General features: G+C 44.3%; 1 non-coding gene across 1 annotated transcript; it reads right to left on the bottom strand.

Moving 5' to 3' along the window:
* Positions 1-19,263: 19,263 nt before the first annotated feature.
* On the bottom strand, positions 19,264-19,370 carry LOC126010576 (U6 spliceosomal RNA). The gene has a single exon (XR_007496598.1). It is a non-coding gene; the product is annotated as a U6 spliceosomal RNA (small nuclear RNA).
* Positions 19,371-21,142: the final 1,772 nt, after the last annotated feature.

Genomic DNA, 21,142 nt, shown 5'->3' with positions numbered 1-21,142 from the left:
GGGGGTTTGCTCTTGGTTTTGTGGTTGGTTGGTTTACCAGAAATCAAAGCCTGGTTGGCCCATGTGCAAAAGCAAGTGCCCTATCATCACTGGCTGCATCTTTGGTTTCCTTTGTTATCATTTGTTTTATTTTTTTATAAATCTTTATTTAAACACCATGATTACAAGCATGTTTGTAGTAGGGTTTCAGTCATAAACAATACCCCCCTTCACCAGTGCATTTGTTAGCACTTTTTAGTTATACATGTAACAGTGGAAGGACAGCTGTTAAATAGGATTTTTTTAAGTACTATGTTGTGCCCTTAAATAAAGAAAATCCCACTTGATTATCTACTTGATTCTATCAGACCATGCATATTTAGTAGGGGTGGTTCTCTTCGACTGAAATGGGCAAACTAAGTTCAATTGATGGAGACTAAGAAAGTATTAATATTGGGGCTGGAGCAATAGCACACAGCATGCAGGACGTTTGCCTTGCACATGGCTGACCCAGGTTCTATTACTGGCATCCTAGATGGTTCCCCCAAGCCTGTCAGGAATGATTTATGAGTGTAGAGCCAGGAGTAACCCCTAAGCATCGCTATTGTGGCCCAAAAAAGAAAAAAGTATCCGTTTCATTTATATATTTGATTGTTTTTAATAACTTAGCTTGGATTAATTGCTATTGTTTATGTGGAATTGTATTTCAAGATTGAATGACCAGAAAATAAACATTTTGTTTGCATTGTGTGTGCTAGACTTAAAGTATCTTATAAAATGGTTATACCTTCTCGGTTATATTTAGATCCTGGTTCTCTTGTTTGTTTGGGGGCCACAATCAGTGATGCTCAGGGGTTACTCCTGGCAATGTGCTCAGAAATTGCTCCTGGCTTGGGGGACCATATGGGACACCAGGGGTCAAACCATGCTCCGTCCTAGGTTAGCCGCCTGCAAAGCAAATGCCTTACCGCTTGCGCCATCGCTCCAGCATAGGTTCTGGTTCTCTTAAAATGTATTTACTATTAGCTATAATCTAGATTCATTCAAACCTTATTTTATTACCAAATATTTTTTCCTCTAAAGCTTATTGAGCCTATAATATATTTGGTTTTTGAACTACATCTAGCTACGTTCTGGGCATATTGCTGGTTCTGTTTTCAGAGGTCACTCCTGATAATGCATGAGGATTTCTATGATGCTGGGCTTTGAATCAAGGTCACTTGGATACAAGGCCTTAATTCCTATACTATCTCTCCAGCCCCAAAATCTTTAATAAATTGCTGTACAATAAAGAACACATACTGGTTTTTAAGTTTTCACAAACCAGCTTTTACTTCTAGAACAAGTGTTGTGGTTATGTTACTCACATCTGGCTGTCCTGTGGCAAGAAATTAGTTGCAGTGCCAGAGGTCATAGAGCTGCTAGAATAGAGCTAGGAGTATGGTTAGGCAGGCATTCTGCCAGGGGTTCGTTTTCTTTTTTCTCTTTTTTGTTTTTTTTTGGTCACACCCAGCTGCACTCCGGTTACTCCTGGCTCTATGCTCAGAAGTTGCTCCTGACAGGCTCGGGGGACCATATGGGTTGTCAGGGTTCAGTTCAACAGCTTTGCAAACATGCCCACAAATAGTGTATATTTAGCCAATGAAGCTTATTCAAGCCCGTCAAGCTTGTATATTTTCAACAGAATGAAATTGGATTTACAAAAGCCAATAAGAAGGCCTGATGACTGAATTGGAGACAAATGGATGCATGCAGGTGGGAAAAGACAAAATATGAGTCTCAAACTCAACTGTGAAATAACTGAAAGCAGCTAACACTAGGTGGCGATAGATGCCACACACTTAAAACCTAGTTGAAAGAGTACTCTTCATTAGCATATCTTAAAGATCTAGAGAAGCATCTTTTGGGCGGGGGGCTACACCTGATGGTGCTCTGAAGTTTCTTGCTCTGTACTCAATTACTTCAAAAATAATAGGGAGCCTTAGAGATAGCACAGTGGCAGGACATTTGTCTTGCTTGCAGCCGATCCAGGATGGACGATGGTTCAAATCCTGGCATCCCATGTGGTCCCCTGATCTTGTCAGGAGCGATTTCTTTTTTTATTTTTTTCCTTAAAACCCATAGATAAGTGAGACTATTCTGTGTGTCTCTCTCCCTTGGACATTTCACTCAGCATAAGTTTCCATGTCCATCCATGTATAAGTACAAGACATGTTCTAACCTCTGTGCTATTTCTTCAGCCCCAAGAATCTTACATATTTGAGTACTTAATAACTTCCTTTGAACACTTTATTGTTGAAAATATATTTAGCAAAGTATTTTGGGTCACCAGCAATACAATAAACTGATGAGGAAAACTACAAGCCTTTAATGAAATCACATACACTGATAAATATAGCTTAGGACAATTGTGCAATAATTGTAAGGAAAATAATGTTATTTGACGTTTCCTGGTATCTTTGAATTAGACGATTTTTTTTTTTTTTGCCACACCCAGCAGCGCTCAGGGGTTACTCCTGACTGCACTCAGAAATCTGGCAGGCTCGGGTGGACCATATGGAATGGAACCATAGGGAATCAAACCTGGGTCCATCCTGGCTTGGCTGCATGCAAGGCATGCCCTACCATATGCTACTGCTCCGCTCTGCTCCGAATTTGGCGAATTCTAGTAATTTTACCTTTATTTTTAATTTTTGATGTTTGGAGTTCTATCTGGCTGTGCTTGAGGGATACTCTTCATTCACTTCTCAGTGGTTCTCAGCAGTGTTTGCATATCATGCAGAACTTGGATTTAACTGGGGCCTCCACATGCAAAGAATGTGCTCAGTTACCTATTGAGCTCTCTCTGGGCAAGAGGCTCCATTTTGAAATTTTTTCACAAAGAGAACTTTGCTTTACAATCACTAACCACACAAAATCTAGCCTGTGGTGTTCACAACATTTCCTAGTTTCTTTCCTTCCTTCTCTTTTGTCCTTTAGGGTTCATTGTTCATGAGTACTAAACTAGAATGAAGAAAATGTTAAGCTCATAATTTGGGGTACTGTTTCTAATTTTGATTAGTAGTTGGGTTTGAGGGGGTTAGTTTTTGGGTCACACCCAATGACGCTCAGGGATTACTCCTGGCTATGCGCTCAGACATTGCTCCTGGCTTGGGGACCATATGGGATGCCGGGGGATAGAATCGCAGTCCTTCCTAGGCTATCGCAGGCAAGGCAGATGCCTTACCTTTTGCACCACTGCACTGGCCCCTGATTAGTATATTTTTTGACATTTGGGGTTTGTTTGGTTTTTTTTTTGGTTTTTTTTTTTTTTTTTTGGTTTTTTGGGCCACACCTGTTTGATGCTCAGGGGTTACTCCAGGCTAAGCGCTCAGAAATTGCCCCTGGCTTGGGGGGACCATATGGGACGCCGGGGGATTGAACCACAGTCCTTCCTTGGCTAGCGCTTGCAGGGCAGACACCTTACCTCTGGCGCCACCTCACCGGCCCCTTTTTATTTTGATTTGGGACCATACTCAGCAATGCTCTGGCTTAACTTCCATCCTCAGTAATCACTCCTGGTTAGCTTGGGAAACTGCAGGATGCCAGGGATGGAACCTTGGTCAGCTGTGTTCAAGGCAAACTCCCTACCTATTGTATTCTTGCTCTGATCCCATATTTTGGAATTTTATTTCAAATTCTGTGAAAGCATATATTTCTGGTTTTCCCTCATAAAACCACACTCTGCCCAGAAGGCAAGTACTCCCTTCAAGACAAGCATGAATATTCCATTGGGCTAATCAAAGAATGTCTCACACACTTACACAGAAAGTTTTCCTGTGCCAGAAGCCTGTTTTAGAACTAAATTGCTAAGCAAGCATCTCCGTAACCCAGATACCAAGGTCTGTTCTCTGTGCTAACAGAAAAGGAAACAAATTTGCAGCAGTATTATGGAAGTCACTTTTCAGTGCTGATAAGGGGTTAATTTTAGAATCTCCTCTGTTATAAATAGATTCTGTCCACCTAAGGTGGCCAGGGAAAGAAATGCAGACATTTGATCCTTGCCAAACTCGGTTCCTGCAGCAAATGTGTTCTGAGTAATGCCATTAGACTCCAGTTTTGTTCACAGGTTCCTCTTTGTTTTAAGTAGTCCATAAAGGAAGTATAATGTTGGCATGGGGATAGAGGGAAGCAAGACATTTGCAACAGGAATCCGGGAGAGAATCCTAAAAATTGACCCCCAAAAGACACTAGATGTATGGTTGTTTTATTTTGGTTTTTTTTTTTCTTTATTGGCAATGATGCAGATTAATCCTGGCAACAATTTTCTTTGGAAAAAAATGAGTAAATTTTTCTTTTTTTTTTTTTTCTTTTTTGTTGGTGGGGGGGGGTTGGGCCACACACCAAAGGTGCTTGGGTTTCTACTCGTGGCTCTTTGCTCAAAAATCACTCCTGGCAGGTTCAGGGGACCATATGGGATGCCGGGTCCATCCCGGGTTGGCCGCATATAAGGCTTGTCTCTTTTACCTGAGTTTCCTCCCAGCACACCATTTTTTTTTCAATAAATATTAGCTATTTTCTCTATTCAATAATTATTAGCTACTTATTTCCTCTGTGTTGTAGCAATATTTCTTAATAATTTTTTTTCAAACAGCCTTCTCTGTAAACTTAAGGTCTTGACTTTTCCTTATTTTCTCACTTGGTCAATTTATTTTTTCCTCCTCCCAAGATAAAAATTGACATTATTGGGCCTGGAGAGATAGCACAGCGGCGTTTGCCTTGCAAGCAGCAGATCCAGGACCAAAGGTGGTTGGTTCGAATCCCGGTGTCCCATATGGTCCCCCGTGCCTGCCAGGAGCTATTTCTGAGCAGACAGCTAGAAGTAACCCCTGAGCACCGCCAGGTGTGGCCCAAAAACCAAAAAAAAAAAGAAAAGAAAAGAAAAAAATTGACATTATTACTTTAAAGTCCAGGCATCAGAAAATGTGAGGCAACTACATGGGGAGGAATTGATCCCCTGGATTGTCTTATGGCTGTGCAGGAAGTGCTGGTGGCTACAGTCCAATCCCTTCTCTCCTCTACACCTGGTATATGGGATCACGAAAGAGGCATTAAGCGAGTCAGTCTCAGAGGCCCCTTCTTACCCTAACTGCTAAAGTTCTTCATTGAGCTGGAGCAATAGTATAGCGGGTAGGGCATTTGCCTTTCACACAGCTTGCACACAGGCTCAATCATCATGGCACCTTATATGAACCCCTGAACCTTGCCAAGAGTGATCCTTGAACACAGAGCCAGGAGTAAACCCTGAGCACCACCATGTATGATGCCAAAATCATTAATAATAATAATAAAAATAAATACTTCATTGGTTTTGAGTGTCATTATTGTTTACTTGGGGAGGGGGGGGGCACACATCTGGCAGTGTGTAGAGCTACTCCCAGTGATGCTCAGGGTTATGCCAGAGATCAAACCTGTAGTTACTGTAGGCCATACCTGATGATGCTCAGGAGTCACTCCTGGTTCTACTCTCAGGAATCACTACTGGCTCAAGAGACCATACATGATGCCAGTGACCAAACCTGGGTGGGCCACAGCAAAGCAAGTGTCCTCCTACCGTTATACCGGTACTTTCCCTCCATCCTATAGCCCCAGCTCTTGAGTTATCTCTTTTGTTGTTGTTGTTGTTGTTTTTTGGGGGTCACACCGGCAGCACTTGGATTACTCCTGGCTCTACGCTCAGAAATCTCCCCCAGCAGGCTTGGGGGACCATATGGGATGCCAGGATTCGAACCACTGTCCTGCATGCAAGGCAAACGCCTTATTGCTGTGCTATCTCTCCGACCCCCTTGAGTTATCTCTTAACCCTAAAGTTATACAATGGAGTCCATTACAAATCCCTCATTCCAGCTACTATGGGACAGAGTACCCTGAGACCAGCAGACCTGAGTAATCTGTGCCTGGCTATCTCCAGTGAGGAGGAGAACCTCACCTCCCATCACCATACCCCATTACCCTCACCCCAACACAGAGATCAAAGCTAACCTCAGAGAACACTAGGCACTGTAAAATGAGTTCAGCAGAGCCCAGGAATTGCCTCCTAGGGACAGGAACTGGGAGGGTGTCCATCCTCACCTCTTCTTCCACAATCAGCATTCAGCACAGAAAACCTCCAGGCTATACTCCATGGGTGACCAGCAGCACTAGAGTGTGTTGTGGAGCTGGGAGGAAAGCGAAAAGGTCGGGGGCTTTATTTGATGTGTGATGTGATAGAATTTACAGGAGATCTAAGATTCAAAATCTGCTCGCTTCGGCAGCACATGTACTAAGATTCAAAATCTGAAAATCGGGGCCGGGAAGGTGGCGCTAGAGGTAAGGTGTCTGCCTTACAAGCACTAGCCAAGGAACGGACCGCGGTTCGATCCCCAGGCGTCCCATATGGTCCCCCCAAGCCAGGGGCAATTTCTGAGCACATAGCCAGGAGTAACCCCTGAGCGTCAAACGGGTGTGGCCCAAAAACCAAAAAAAAAAAAATCTGAAAATCAACATGCTGAGAAAACTTACTGGGGAAGGAGGTTTGTTGAACCATATCTGGTAGTGTTCAAAAGCTATTCTGAGGGGCCGGGCGGTGGCGCTAAAGGTAAGGTGCCTGCCTTGCCTGCGCTAGCCTTGGACGGACTGCGGTTCGATCCCCCGGTGTCCCATATGGTCCCCCAAGCCAGGAGCAACTTCTGAGCACATAGCCAGGAGTAACCCCTGAGCATTACTGGGTGTGGCCCAAATACAAAAAAAAAAAAAAACAAAAAAAAAACAAAAAAAAAAAAAGCTATTCTGAGTTTTCTCTGTTCAGGGTTCACTCCTGGCAGGACATTGAACCAGAGGCCGCTGGATGCAAGACAAGTGCCTTGACCCCTGACTCATTACTGGAAAACCATTAAAGGAAAAACAGTGCTGGAAAGATGCAACAGGAGATAAGGCACTTGCTTTGCAAGCAACAGTTTCCTACTGACCCTGATTGGATCCTCTAACCACAAATGGTCTATACCACATATGGTAACAGCTAGGGGTTACTCCCAAGTGCTTGGTCCCAAAGTCTAAATCACTTTGCCTTGCTTGTGGTTGGGCTAGTTATATTCCCAGAACTATATGGTCCTCTAAGCAACCCCTGAGAGCTACCTAAAAGCATGGGTCCAGGAATATCACCAAAGTACTTTCTCCCAAAGAGAAAATAGACCAAAGGATATGAAAGATTTTGCTTTCCTAGAGTCCCTCGATGACATGCAGCAGCCTGATTTCTCCTGTGCTCCTGTGCTCATAAGTGCTCATAGTGAGGATAGGTTTATCCTCACTAGCAAGCCCTGTGATCTGAATGAGTGACTCCTACCCCAGCTTGTAAAAGTGGCCCAGCTCAGAAACAGGCAAGGCAAAATGTACATGCCCCTCCTGGGACTCTTGCAAGAATGACTAGGAATCAGCTCCTTCCAGGGGGCCTCTGACTTTTACCTGGTATCATGAAGCTGCTAGTGAGCCTTCTACCAGCTCAGGAGGTGCTTGTATGACACAAAGTCAACCTCTCAAAAGTTGTAACAATGGCTGGGCCCGGAGAGATAGCACAGCGGTGTTTGCCTTGCAAGCAGCCGATCCAGGACCAAAGGTGGTTGGTTCGAATCCCGGTGTCCCATATGGTCCCCCGTGCCTGCCAGGAACTATTTCTGAGCAGCCAGCCAGGAGTAACTTACCCCTGAGCACCGCTGGGTGTGGCGGGTGTGACGGGTGTGGCCCAAAAACCAAAAAAAAAAAAAAAAAAAGTTGTAACAATGGGCTGAAGCAATAACATAATGGTTAGGCTTACATGGGTAGATGGATAGATTGCACATGGAAAACCGGATTTGATCCCCAGCATCCCATATCATCTGAGTCTTCCAGAAGTAACTTCTGAGCATGGAGCCATTACTACTCTAAACACTACTGGGTATGTCCCAAAAATCAAACAAAGAAAGAAAGGAAGAAATGCTGAACCAATAGGTACAAAGACATTTATTTGAACCTTTTGTTCCTGTTAAGCTTAACTTCCCTAATCTGTTCAGTAAGGTGTGCCAATACTTCCCTTTCCCCCCCTCATGCTGAAAACATTTTTGAATTAGGTTTCTGTCACAGATAGTCCAAAAGTTCTGATACAAGCAACATATTTTGGGTGAGGGGATCAATCCTGGCAGTGTTTGGTGGGATCATGTGAAACTAGAGAGAGCAGAGGTTTCTGAATGGAGTCTATACTCAGGCCTTCAAGCCATCTTATCCCATTCAAGCAACAGATGGGGTCAGGGATGTGGCTCATTGACAAAATACATGTCTTGAAGTCAAACCCCAACAGTGCTCATGACTTACTGCCTGCTCTGTTTTCAGGGATCACTTCTGGTGGACCTTGGGGAACAATATGTGGTGCTGAAGATTGAGTCTGGAACAGCAATGTGAAAGACAAGCACTTTACTTATACTATCTGTCTCGTCTCAGGTTTTGTTTTGTTTTTTTTTTTTATTTTGTGAGACTGGAGCAATCGTCCAGTAGGTAGGGCATTTGCCTTGCATGAAGCTGACCCAGTTTCAATGCCCAGCATCCCATATGGTCCCAGATCCTGCCAGGAATGATTTCTGAATGCAGAGCCAGGAGCAACCCCTAAATGTTGCAAAAAAAAAGTTTTTGTTGTTTGTTTTCTTGTTTGGGGGTCACACCTCGTGAGCTTAGGGATTACTCCTGGCTCTGTGTTTAGGGATTACTGGCTGTGCTCAGGGACCATATGTGATGCCAAAAATCAAACCTGTGTTGGTCACATGTAAGGCAAGTGCCTTACCCACTGTACTATCTCTCTGACCCTGGGTTTGATTTTTTTTAAAGGCAGACTTTTTATATTTTTTGGTTTTTGGGTCACACCCGGTGGTGCTCCGGGGTTACTCCTGGCTCAGAAATCACCCCTGGTAAGCACAGAGGACCATATGGGATGCCAGTATTTGAACCACCATCTGTCCTGTGTTGGTTGCGTGCAAGGCAAAAAGCTTACTGCTGTGCTATCGCTCTGGCACTTGATTTTTTTTTTCTTTTTTGGGTCACACCCGGCAGTGCTCAGGGGTTATTCCTGGCTTCAGGCTCAGAAATTGCTCCTGGCAGGCACGGGGGACCATATGGGACGCCAGGATTCGAACCGACGACCTCCTGCATGAAAGGCAAACGCTTTACCTCCATGCTATCTCTCCGGCCCCCGGCACTTGATTTTTTATTTATTTATTTATTTATTTATTTTGGTTTGGGGCTAACCTAATGGTGCTCAGGACTTATCCCTATCTCTAAACTCAGGGAACACTCCTGGAAGACTAGGGAAATCATATGTAATGCCAAGGATTAAATCCATGTTAGTCACATGCAATGCAAGTGTCTTTCCTACTGCACTATGTCTCTGGCCCCAAGATGTGATTTTTGAGGGGTTTAAGTGGGGGAAATCAACAATGCTCGGGCCACTTCATCTTTTGTGGGGAGGATCACACCTAGCAGAGTTCAGATTTGTGTGTTCAGGAATCACTCCTAGGCAGTGTGGTGGTGGTGATGGGGATGGGAGATAAACAGAACCAAAGTTATATCACATACAAGGCAAAGTCCTTCCCTCCTGTACTATCTCCCCAGCTCATGCATGCTTCAGACCCACTCCACCTTATTAGAACAATTAACACTGGGTATAGTAGTATCAGCACAGAACTGGAGAGAGCACTCAGAGGAAGCACAATTCCAAAGCTTTTCTTGGTGCTCTAGCAATGTGGCTCCTGGAGAGCAGGGGCTTAAATGAACCGAAGATCATTACTCTCATCCCAATAAACACAGGAAATTGGAAACCTCATGCAGTATGTCCTGTTTGTTAGCTACCTTCAAAAAAAAAAAAAATTGCCCCAAGTTTCAGCAAACTGCAAACAAAAGCTCTGGGAATCTTTAAGGGAGTGGTTTACACTTAAATGCTAGTAATGCCAGGAAGCCTTTAAACCACTGCCCATCCCACCACCACCAATGGGGGAGCTTCTTCTTTCATTGCAAACCTGCCTTGCATAATTTCAGATCCCTTTTGTTTCTTGAAAAATACCCACATCTACTTACTAGATGGAAAAAAAATAAAGGTCAACAAATCATCTCGTAGGTATGTGTTGGTGAGAATTTCTTGCATCCCCGCAGGGAGACCTGAGTAGGGACCATAAAAGACATTTGTATGGTGGAACACAGAGTTGGAATGCTTCCCCAGATGCTCCAAGTGTTAGTAAGCTGGGACTTTCTCTGATGTTAGAAGCATACCACGTGGATTTCTTAGTAAAATCTCTTGATCTTGAGCAGACAACCCAAACAAACCCAATGGCAAACATTGTTATTTGATTTTCCTTTCCAATCCATGTTTTCAGAAAAGATTAAAATTTTGTTCTAACAAAGTGCATTGAAATTTCCCAGTTTATTATTAAGGAAATAAAACTGTTTCCTTCCCTTAGAAATAAAACAGACTTTTTTTGTGTCACGTTATTTATGGCACTTGTTGCTGGATAGATTGACTAATTCCCGTAAACAACATACTTTTTTTGTAGGGGGGAACATGTGTGAGGCAGCCTCCTTCTTTTTTTTTTTTTTTTTTTTTTTTTTTTTGGTATTTGGGTCACACCCAGTAGCACTCAGGGATTACTCCTGACTTTATGCTCAGAAATCGCTCCTACCAGGCGTGGTGGACCATATGGGATGTCGGGATTCGAACCACCGTCCTTCTGCATGCAAGGCAAATGCCCTACCTTCCTGCTATCTCTCCGGCCCCTTTCCCCTTTTTTTTTGCCAAGTGTCACATAGTCAAGCAAACAGGCTCAGAGAGGCTGAGTAACTAGTTGAAGGTCATAGAGATTGATTGTCAAAGGGCTTTCCTGAGGCTTCAAGAGCAAAGTGCTGGGTCCTTGCCACCTTTTCAACCTTCAACCTCATCCATGAAAAACAAGTAAATTTTACTTTATTTAAAAAAAAATTTTTTTCAGGCTGGAGAGATAGCACAGAGGTAAGGCATTTGTAAGCAGCTGATTCAGGATGGATGGTGGTTTGAACCCCAGCATCCCATATGGTCACCTGTGCCTGCCCAGGGTGATTTCTGAGCTCAGAGTCAGGAGTAACCCCTGAGCACCACCAAGTGTGACCCAAAAAACAAAAAAAAATTTTTTTTTGTTTTCTATAGTAGTAGGATGTGATTATTCTGGACAAGAACTGGGTGCTGAAAGAAAGTGAAGAGATGTGTATGACACATATTGTAAACCATACTGTAACCATATTGTGTAAACATATTGTAACCATATTGTAAACCATAGTGAAGGGAAAGGTGGGAGAAAGGACATAGAGACGATCAAGCGGCAGGGCAGGGAAGAGGATGGGAAACAAACTGAAGACATTGGTAGTAAGGAATGGGCCTTTAAACTCAGTCAGGAACAATTTTGTAACTCTTTCACTGTGATTAAATTAAAATTTAACAAGAGAGATAGCACAAAGGTAAGGCATTTGTTTTGCAAGTGACCAACCCAGGACCAACAATGGTTCGAATCCCAGCATTCCATATGGTCCCCTGTGCCTGCCAGGAGTGATTTCTGAGCAGAGAGCCAGGAGTAACCCCTGAGCGCCACCGAGTGTGGCCCAAAAAACAAAAAAAAGGGGGTGGCCAGAGAGATGGCATGGAGGTAGGGCGTTTGCCTTTCATGCAGAAGGACGGTGGTTCGAATCCCAGCATCCCATATGGTTCCCCGAGCCTGCCAGGAGTGATTTCTGAGCATAGAGCCAGGAGTAACCCCTGAGTGCTGCCGGGTGTGACCCTCCCCCACCCAAAAAAAATTAAAATCTGGGGCTGGAAAGCTAGTACAGAAGGTAGGGTGCTTTTCTCACATATAGCTGACCTGACTTCAATTTCTGGTCTCTGACATGCCATATGAATCCCTGAGCACTGCAAGGAGTTGTCCCTAAATGCAAAGCCAAGAAAACTACATGTTCCCTGCATATATCAAATACAATATATATGTGTATATATGTATATATATTAAGGTGAAAGAGATAGTACAACAGGTAAGGTGCTTGTCTAACACATGCCCAACCCTCGTTCAATTTCTGGCACTACATTTACACGAACCATTCCAGATGTGATACCTGAACACAGTGCCAGGAGTAAGCTCTGGGTACCATTAGGCATAACCCCAAAACAAAAGCAGAAAATAGTTTTATTATTGGGTTGTTGAAATACTTATGTGAGGTCTGGGCTTAATCCTCAGAATTACATGGTCTCCCAATACTCCTGAGTGTGCTCAGAAGTAACAAAAACCCAGTGAAGAATCATCTTTGGGCTCAGTTTGATCCCTGGCATCACTTCCTGAGCATCTCAAAAGCAAGTTTCTGAGCACAAAGCCAGGAGCAACCCCTGAAAGTTGACAAATGTGCCCAGTAAACAAACAAACAAAATCAACATTATTTTAATATCTTACAATCAGTATAATGCTGTTTATTTTGTTTAGAAGGTTTTAAGTAGTACCAGAGCAGATTGTGTTCTTGCCCTTCACACAGCAGACCCAAATTTGATTTCCAGAACAATGTATGGTCCCCCATTTCCTGCCAGGAGTAATCCTGTGCACAAAGCCAGGAGTAAGCACTTCTGGGTTGCCCACAACCACCACCACCGCAAAAAAAAGAAAAGCTAAAACCATGATTACAGAGGCCAGAGAGATAGTACAGCAGGTACTTGTCTTTCATGAAGCCAATCTGGCTTCCCTCTGCGTCCCATATGGTCCCTAAAACACCACCAAAAGTGATCCTTGAGTGCAGAGCCAGGAGTAACCCCAGAACTTTGCTGGGTGTGGCCCCAAAACCAAGCAAATAAACAAATAAATATTAAAAAATAAAACATGATTACAGGGGCCAGAGCAACAGCACAGCAGTAGGGTGTTTGCCTTGCATGCAGCCAACCCAAGATGGACCTGGGTTTGATTTCTGGCATCCCATAAGGTCCCTGAGCCTACCAGGAGCAATTTATTTATTTATTTATTTTTGGTTTTTGGGCCACACCCGGCGATGCTCAGGGGTTACTCCTGGCTGTCTGCTCAGAAATAGCTCCTGGCAGACACAGGGGACCATATTGGTCCTGGATCGGCTGCTTGCAAGGCAAACACCGCTGTGCTAACTCTCCAGGTTCCAGGAGCGATTTCTGAGCACAGAGCCAAGAGTAACCCCTGAGTGCCATTGGGGTGTGGTCCAAAAACAAAAACAAACATGATTACCAAAGTATCCATTTTTTACCTTAGATTATCTGAAGAAAAAAAAAAAAAAGAAGAAGATGTAGAAATGAAACTACAAGGTGATACCTCTAAACACCCCCGAAGAATGACTAAAATTAAAAAGACTAACCCTACCCAGTATTGGCAAGGATGTGGAGCAGCTGGGCCTTATATCCATGGCTGCTGGAAATATAAAACTGCTTTGGAAACAGTTTGGCAGTTCCTATTAAGTTCAAGTACATTCACTGTGTGTCTTAGAAATCCCTAGTATTTACCCAGAGAAGTGACAACATGTGTTCATTCAAAGCCGGAATGCTTAGAGCAGTTTGATTAATGACAGTACAAAATTGGAACCTATCCACAAGCCCATCAGCTGCTGAAGGGACAGACTAATTTCTCAGTGGAACACTACCAGCACTAAAAAGGACAATCTACCAATAATGCATGGTTTTTGATGTGCTATGCTCTATGAAAGAAACAGGAAAAAGAAATAAAGGACATGCTGCATGATTTCATTCTAATGAAATTACAGCACAGGTCAGCTGAGGGGTCACAAGTGAGAGGTAGGGTTACTCTGCAGCAAGGATGGTGGCAGAGTGGCCTGAGGAACTGCCGGTATGATGAAACATTCCGAAACCTGTGGCAATGTGTGCAGAAACCAAAGTTCATTTAACCATACATTCAGAATAATTTTCCAGGCCCAGAGAGAGCTTATGTGTTAAATTTTTCATGCAGGCTCTCTACTGATGCCAACCCCAGTGGCCTGGAGACAGAACTCTCTCCTGTTTTAAAATTTCTTTTTATCGGGTCCAGAGAGATGGCACAGCAGTATTTGCCTTGCAAGCTGCCAATCCAGGACCTAAGGTGGTTGGTTCGAATCCCAATGTTCCATTTGGTCCCCTGTGCCTGCAAGGAGCTATTACTGAGCAGACAGCCAGAAGAAACCCCTGAGCACCGCCAGGTGTGGCCCAAAAACCAAAAAAATTTTTTTTCTTTTTATCTGGGCTGGAGAGATGGCATGGAGGTAGGGCATTTGCCTTGCATGGAGAAGGATGGTGATTCGAATCCTGACATCCCATATAGTCAGTCCCCCAAGACTGTCAGGAGCAATTTCTGAGTGTAGAGCCAGGAGTAGCCCCTGAGCGTTGCAGGGTGTGACCAAAAACAAAACAAAAAATTCCTTTTTATCCATTTTCCCAAACAAACCTACATAAATAAATCCTAGGCCTAGCCTAAGAATGAGGTGGGGTTTGTTTTGTTGTTGTTGTTGTTGTTGTTGTTTTGGTTTGTTTTTGATCCACACATGGTGGTGCTCAGGGTTCATTGCTGACTCAGGGGACTAGATGCTTCACTGGGGGTCAAACCAGGTTGACACCTTAATCCATGTGCTATCTCTTCAGTCTTAACATTTTTTGTTTTTTGTTTTTGGGGCCCTACCTGGTATCGTTCAGGGGTTCCTCCTGGCTCTATGCTCAGAAATCACTCCTGGCAGGCTTGGGGGACCATATGAGATACTGGGGATCAAACCCAGGTTGGCCTCGTGCAAGGCAAACACCCTACCACTATGCTATTGCTCTCGTCCCTTAAACAAGGTTTTTATCAGAAGACAAAGTTGGGGTGGCAACTCCTCATGGATTCTCCAAAGGTTTCAGTTATTTTTAGGAGGTGAGAAACAACTCAAGTGGTAGAGCATATGCTTTGCATGTGTCAGGCCCTGGGGGGTGTATCCCCTCCCACTGCCACACACCTTATCACACACACACACACACACACACACACACACACACACACACACACACACACACCCCACACTGTCAGGCCCCTCAGCACCGAAGGTTGTGGCCCCCACAACAGCACCTAAAATATTATTATGGAGCTTATTACCTACCTTTGTGTTTTTTGAGTTTATTTTGGTTTTTGTCTGTTTGTTTTGGTGTTTGGGTCAGGCCCAGTGGTGCTCAGGGGTTACTCTTGGCTCTGCTACACTCAGGGGTCATTCCTGGTAGGGTTCAGGAGAATGGGATGCCAAGTATTGAACCTGGTTGACTCTGTGTAAACTAAGTGTGTTATTGCTCCAGCCCCTCACTTGTTTTCTTACCAAAATACTGCAGATGGTCTCAAGTTTATATTGGCCTCACTTACAGGATTTTTCTTTTACATGGATGTAGAAGTGTTAGGGACTCAACAGAAAAGATACTTTGAATGGTGAAGTTTGTTTGTTTGTCTGTTTGTTTTTTGGGCTACATCCAGCAGCAGTATTAAAGAGTTAGTCCTGGCTCTACACTCAGAAATCAACCCTGGCCCCTCCCAAGAAAGGGTGGGGACCAAAGTGATAACACAGCAGTAGGGATTTTGCCTTGCATGTGGCTATCCAGGACAGACCTGGGTTTGATCCCCGGCATCCCATGTGGTCCCCTGAGCCAGGAGTGATTTCTGAGCACAGAGCCAAAAGTAGCACCTGAGAGTCACCAGGTATGACCCAAGAACCAAAGAAAAAGAAATCACCCCTGGCAGACTTAGGAAACCATATCTAATGCTGAGGATTGAACCAGGGGTCAGCTGTTTGCAAGGCAAATGCTCTATCCACTATACCTATCACTCTGGCCCTGAGTGGTGAATTTTGATCTTTCTCCTGGAGCAGTAACTAGCCTGAGCAACAGCTCCCAGTCACCTCTGACTTAGGAGTGGAAATACCTACCAGCTCACTCCAGCCTCTGGAACAGAAAAATGGAATATTCCATACTGTAGCAGAATAAATCCATAATTAATGTGTGCAATTAACATGTGCAGCTAAAATTAATTCAGAATTAATGTGAGTTGAGTGTTTTTGTTTTTCTGTTTGGTTTTGAGCCACACTGAGTGATAATCAAGGTTACTCCTGGTAGGGCTTGGGGGACAAATTGGGATGTTGAGGATCAAACCTAAATTGGCTGCATGCAGGGCAAGTGCTCTATCCACTGAGCTATTGCTTCAGCCCCTTTGTGAGTTAACTGTTTCTTTTTTTTTTGGTTTTTGGGCCACACCCTGTGACGCTCAGGGGTTACTCCTGGCTATGCGCTCAGAAGTTGCTCCTGGCTTCTTGGGGGAACCATATGGGACACCGGGGGATCGAACCGCAGTCCGTCCTAGGCTAGCGCAGGCAAGGCAGGCACCTTACCTCCAGCGCCACCGCCCGGCCCCGAGTTAACTGTTTCCAAGTTTCATTCCAGAGTATTTTCAGCTGAGACAAATACACTGAGAACCCAGACTGTTTTCTCCTCCAGGAGAGAATCCAATCAATTATAAGAAATAATTAGCACTTAATTATAAAATTAATTAAGTTAGTTAATTAAGTTAATTAATTATGATCATTATTTTGCCCAACCATAGGCTAATGTAAGTGTTCTGAGCATGTTTAAGGAAGGCCAGGTTAAACTGTGGTGTTCAGTAGGCTAGGTGTATTATATGCACGTTGATTTATTATATTTTCTTTTTTTTTTATTTTTGGGCCACACCTGTTTGACGCTCAGGGGTTACTCCTGGCTATGTGCTCAGAAATCGCTCCTGGCTTGGGGGGACCATATGGGATGCCGGGGGATCAAACTGCGGTCAGTCCTATGCTAGTGCTTGCAAGGCAGACACCTTACCTCTAGCGCCACCTTCCCGGCCCCGATTTATTATATTTGCAACTCATGAGGTTTTATGGATATGTAATCCCATTGTGAGTCCAGAAAAATGTGCATTATACATTCTTTTTTTTTTCTTTGTTTTGTTGTTTTGATGAACTGGGTTGCACACATAGTTGGGGGTAACATACCTTTTTTTTGGTTTTTGGTTTTTGGTTTTTGGGCCACAACCAGTGACGCACAAGAATTACTCCTGGCTATGCGCTCAGAAATCGCTCCTGGCTTGGGGGACCATATGGGACGCCGGGGGATCAAACCATGATTCATCCTAGGTTACCCACATGCAAGGCAAACGCCCACCCGCTTGTGCCATCGCTTTGGCCCCATACATACTTTATTTTTATTTATTTGTGTGTGTGTGGTTTTTGGGTCACACCCGGCAGTGCTCAGGGGTTATTCCTGGCTCCATGCTCAGAAATTGCTCCTGGCAGGCACGGGGGACCATATGGGACGCCGGGATTCGAACCGATGACCTTCTGCATGAAAGGCAAATACCTTACCTCCATGCTATCTCATACTTTATTTTTGATGCTCGAACACTTGAACTATGGCACTCACACACTTGGTCAAGATGCACTGTAGGGGCTGAGAAATAGCACAGTGGTAGGGCTTTTGCTTTGCACACAGAAGATTCAGGACAGATGGTGGTTCAAATTCCGTCATCCCATATGGTCCCCCAAGCCTATCAGGAGTGATTTCTGAGTGCAGGGCCAGAAATAACCCCTGAGCGCTGCCAGATGTGACCCAAATGCCCCACAAAAAAAGATGCACTATAAATCATTTTCTTGGCATAGTGCCAGGTATCACAAATGACAGTGCTGTATGAATGTATGTATAAATGTTAGAGTGTGGGGTAGTACCTGGGAACAAACTGGAATTCTCAGGTCTACCAGATTGGAGCTCTAACCCTAAACTACATCCGCAGGCCCAAAAAGGTTAACTATTTGTGGGGGTGGGTATTTGGGCCACGTCCGGTGACACTCAGGGGTTACTACTGGCTCTGTGCTCAGAAATTGCTCCTGGCAGGCTGGGAGGACACTCTGAAATGCTGTATAGGTGGTCCCAGATTGGCCTCATGCAAGGCAAATGCCCTACTACTGTCTCTCTGTCCCCAAAAGGCTAACTTTTAAAAAACTGACAAAATGTTTCCAAACTTTTGCCATCTACTAGGAAGGTTAGTTCCATTTTCACCACATCTTTACCAATACCTATTCTCCCTTTTCATGCTATTTCAAGTTGCGCTTTTTTCTTGGGGGGGGGGGGCACACCCAGTGATGCTCAGTGGTTACTCATGGCTCTGCACTCAGAAATCATTCCTGGCAGGCTCAGGGACCATATGGGATGCAGGGATTCGAACCAAGGTCAGTCCTGTGTTGGCGTGTGCAAAGCAAATGCCTTACCTCTGTGCTATCACTCTGGCCCCCAGGTTGTTGTTGTGGCGCTCAGGGGTTCCTCCTGGCTCTGTGCTCAGAAATCGCTCCTGGCAGGTTTGGAGGACCGTATGGAATGCCAGGGATTGAATCCAGGTCCTTCTCAGGTCAGTCGTGTGGACTGTGGCTCAGGCTCCTTAGGTTGCACTTTAGTGAAATCTCTCCACTTACAAGGAAAGGAAACTACTTTAAAGGGATGAAAAACATACAAGGTGGTTTTTGTATTGGTCTAAATGCAAGTATTAGAGAAACACACTCTCAATTGTCTGGATCAATGCCACAGAGGCTGTGGGGCAAGGGATGAGAATTGAATAGATGGAGCCATTTGAGCACAGTGTGGGTTTGGCCAGGATGGGTTGAGTGATGAAATGCTATTTTTTTTGTCTTGTTTTACATTATTTATTATGATATGGTAACTTACCAAGTAGTTCATAACACAGTTGTTTCAGGCATTAAATATTCAAACATCAACACCACCACCAGTGTGACCTTCCCTTCATCAACGTTCTCCAGTTTCCCACCCAGAAATGATTGCTCTGCCTTTGATTCTACTTAGAGAACAGAAGATGGATCCCAGCAGTGGTGGAAGGGGCTGGAGGGTGGACTGATGAACAAGGCCAAGAGAGAACTCTTGTCTTCAGTAGGGCCATAAAGGAACTTAGAAGTAGTTTCTAGTTGTATTTTGAATGAGTTCCATATTATAATATGGGGTCCTGGTTTCTGAACAAGGAAGTATGCCTTTTTGTAAAGGCCATATGTCAGGCTTCTCTTAGATCCTGAACAAGGAGGGAGGCCATTTTGTAAGACGCACATACTCAAGCCTATTTCCATTGACACCACCCCAAGCTACCTGGCCACATTGGGTAGCCTGTTGGGGGAAGGACACTAAACAATATCCAATCATTTTTTCTTAATATGGAACACTTCACGAATTTGCATGTCATCCTTGCTCAGGGGCCATGCTAATCTTCTCTGTATCGTTCCAATTTTAGTATATGTGCTGCCGAAGTGAGCACAACATCCAATCATTTTAAAGATCATCAAAAAGCTAGACCCTCTCTATATCCCCTCCCTATGTAATCTGACTCATGACCTTGGGAGAGGTTTGTTTCCATCTAGAGATGTCCCTGAAGTGCTCAGGAGTTACTCCTGGCTCTATGCTCAGAAATCACTCCTGCAGGCTCTGGGGACCATATGGGATGCCAGAGAATTGAACCCGCATCCTGGGTCAGCCACGTGCAAGGTAAAATGCCCTACCACTGTACTATCACTCTGGTCCAAAAGTTTTTTCAGCTTTACTCCAGTTGTGTGGTTTCATCCTTCAATTCTGGACCCTAACAATAATAGTACTCATTTAAAAAAATAAAGAAACAAAGCAGTCACAAACAAATTTTGGTTTCCTAATATATGTAAAAGTTATGTTTGCAAAACTTTTAACTCATTAACTTATTATGTATATAATAAATAGCATTATAGCTAAGTGGAAGTACAATGTGCCAATCCATCTTGGGGCTCCCAGCACACTCCATTTGTCAGAAGGCCAATCAGCCTGGTGCATTCCCATGGAGAGAAATACTCCTTTATTGGGAGAGAAGAATGTTGAGCTGTGGCTGAAACCACTTTGCCTGCAACAGCAACTTTTTTATTTCTTTGTCTGGTACTTGAAATCTGTTCCCAGAACACAGAGGTTATTAATAACTGTGGGACCTTTTCCCAGTCTGCAGATCAATTGGTTATTTCTTTCTGGATGTTTCTATTATTTATAGCTGGGAAGCTCCTCCTTCCTGAAGCAGATAAGGTGTTTTGTTTTGTCTAAATTGTTCAGCCCCAACCCACCCAATCAACCCTTGCTCCCTAGTTTCCTGGGCTGACTCAGCCCTAGGCTCGTGGCTTCTCTTCCTTAAGAGGCTGGTGCAGGCCTGTCTGCACTGTCCTGGCAATATGCAGGATGACAGGGATAGGGACTGGGACTGGTTTAGAATGAAGTTTTCTTGGGTCGGAGAGATAGCATGGAGGTAAGGCATTTGCCTTTTATGCAGAAGGTCAGTGGTTCGAATCCCAGAATCCCATATGGTCCCCCGAGCCTGCCAGGAGCAATTTCTGAGCGTAGAGCCAGGAGTAACCCCTGAACGCTGTTGGGTGTGACCCACAAAAACAAAAAAAAAAAAAAAAAAAGAGAGAGAGAGAATGAGGTTGTCTTGAACACACTCTTTGGTTTATGCTGGCTGAAGCCCCAGAGGGAATGGGGCAGGTGTTTAGCAAGGCCCAATTTTTATTTTATTTTTATTTTTATGAAGGTAGACACTGTCCAGGAGGAGTTCCAGGCAGGCCAGCTTTTCTCTTCCTCATTAGCCTTTTTTTTTTTTTTTTTTTTGGTTTTTGGGTCACATCCGGCAGTGTTCAGGGGTTATTCCTGGCTGTCTGTTCAGAAATAGCTCCTGGCAGGCACGGGGGACCATATGGGATACCGGGATTCGAACCAACCACCTTTGGTCCTAGATCGGCTACTTGCAAGGCAAACGCCGCTGTGCTATCTCTCCGGGCCCCTCATTAGCCTTTTGTGTGTGTGTGTGTGTGTGTGTGTGTGTGTGTGTGTGTGTGTGTGTGTGTGTGTGTGTGTGTGTGGTTTTTGGGTCACACCCTGCAGTGCTCAGGGGTTACTCCTGGCTCTATGCTCAGAAATTGCTCCTGGCAGGCACGGGGGACCATATCGGACGCCGGGATTCAAACCGATGACCTTCTGCATGAAAGGCAAATGCCTTACCTCTGTGCTTTCTCTCTGACCCCT

The sequence above is a fragment of the Suncus etruscus genome, chromosome 5, assembly GCF_024139225.1.
Source record: "Suncus etruscus isolate mSunEtr1 chromosome 5, mSunEtr1.pri.cur, whole genome shotgun sequence".
In the NCBI taxonomy this organism is placed as follows: Eukaryota; Metazoa; Chordata; class Mammalia; order Eulipotyphla; family Soricidae; genus Suncus; species Suncus etruscus.
Note: the sequence above shows the minus strand (reverse complement) of the source record. Positions and strands in the feature narration are given on the sequence as shown.